Genomic DNA, 2110 nt, shown 5'->3' with positions numbered 1-2110 from the left:
CGATTTTCTAATCAAACTTGCTTTTACCAGTGCTCAAAATCATTGATGACTCAGCAGCACCAAGCAAATAGGTAAGATCATTAAGGGTCAAGTCATGGTCTGTCACATAGTAGTCCCAAAGGAACTCACTATGTGACTTAGAAAGTGATTGAACATCCAACTTTCTCAAGACTTTGACACCCAACTCTCCCGACTTGTCAATACGTGACTTCATCTCCAAGATGTGATCACACATAGACTTTGCTTGCCAATAGGGCTTGAGTGACCTTGAACTTGTGGGTTAGGGAGAATAATTGGAGGAGGTGGAGGAAGTGAAGTTCCAAGAGATTTGGGAAGATTATAGGTGTCTGAACCAGACATCTTTTGGGAGATATTCAAGATAGTTGATTTAGAGTCCTTAATATAACACCCAATATGAAATATTAAGGCTAGGACCCAACACAATATTTTACAACTTGGAAGAGGGATGCCGTAATCCAAGCTATAAAATATTTGAAGGTAGGCAAATGACGATTCACCAATTTCCACCATCAAAACAAAATAATTTATTAGGTTTTAATTGGTTTTGAAACTCCTACATCTTTTGAGAGTCATTGAACTTTTCAATGGCATGTTTCAATCTCGATTGTGCCCTCTCAGATTTTGTGACTGGGATGCCGAGGATCACAAAACAAGGTGTGAATAACCATGCAAATTCACTTGGTACCCTTAATATTATCACCTAATCGATGTGCCGGTTAACCACACACGCTCTACCGATCTATGATAAACATTAAGTTACCCTTCGCCACTCTTACTAATCCATGTTAGTGTGCCGGTTAACCACACACGCTCCACTAACGACTTGGTAAGGTACAAAGTGTAAATTTCATGGGTTAGCACCAAATTCACATTTTCCTAAGTAATTAAGATTGGGAATTAATAAGTGTTTAGTTACTTAGTATTTATCATTAATACTTTTAATGAAGGGAGAATTATAGTCCTGTTAAACACGTTCGGCTAACGACCCTCCACCAGTCAAGGAAGCGGTGGGTGAGAGTGGACACCCATTAAACTGCCATTTTATAGGCAGTAACCTTATACCCCCCTTATAGACCGGCTTCGTGAATGAGGCCTACTAACGGTAAGACTAACTTTATTCTTATACATATATATAACTATTAACTATTAATATTATAATAGTATAAGGGTTGATTTTTAACTTTTAAAATTCTAAGGTTCAATTTGAAATTAAAGTTTACATGGGGGGTAACTTTACAAATTCCAAAACTTGAGGGCAAGTTTTGAAAATATTCAAAACCATTTAATTCCATAACTTATGGGTTTAAAGTACTTTTAATTAAAACTCTTCAAGTTCCATAACTTGAGGACAAGTTATGGAAGACTTTAAACTATTAAAGAATGTAACTCTTCTTCTTTTGTAACTTATGGAACTAATTAAGGTTACACATTTTTATTATTTAATGAAGTGACTCTTGAACCTCCATAACTTGAGGACAAGTTATGGAGTCATAAAACCATTTAATGAGGACAAGACTCTTCATTTTGTAACCTTTGCCAACTTTGTGAGTTTTAACAAACTTAAATGTGACCTTTCATGTAACTTGAGGACAAGTTACACAAACACATTTTAGAATCAACTCTTAGATTAAAATGGATTAAAGACACCTAATCAATTAATTTTTTTCTATTAATGTAAGCAACTTATATGAACAAAGATAATTCACATCAAACATTTTCATGTAACTAGCATAACTTTTAAACTAACACAAAACATGAATCTATTGACAATTATCTTTGAAATTGGATTAGCATGAACATTACCACATCAAAAACAAGTTTATAAGGTCAAAAACAGCCTAGGGTAATGTTCCTAGTCCAATTCCAGCCAAAACAGTCGAATATATGATGTCTGTGTTGGATTAGTGTCTAAGTCCATAACTATATTTGGTATGTACTTGACCCGACCAGGCATGGTCCATTTGGGTTGCATGGCATCATGCACTTGGATAGACTAAATGAGAGGAATAAGACACTTATGGTTATTAATATATTATAAGTTCTAATATATTAATAATAAGAATAATAATATTTAATTATTATTGATCAA

This window comes from Lactuca virosa, chromosome 2 (genome assembly GCF_052849685.1).
Source record: "Lactuca virosa cultivar CGN04683 chromosome 2, Lactuca_virosa_CGN04683_v6, whole genome shotgun sequence".
In the NCBI taxonomy this organism is placed as follows: Eukaryota; Viridiplantae; Streptophyta; class Magnoliopsida; order Asterales; family Asteraceae; genus Lactuca; species Lactuca virosa.
This window is presented reverse-complemented; position numbering follows the sequence as displayed.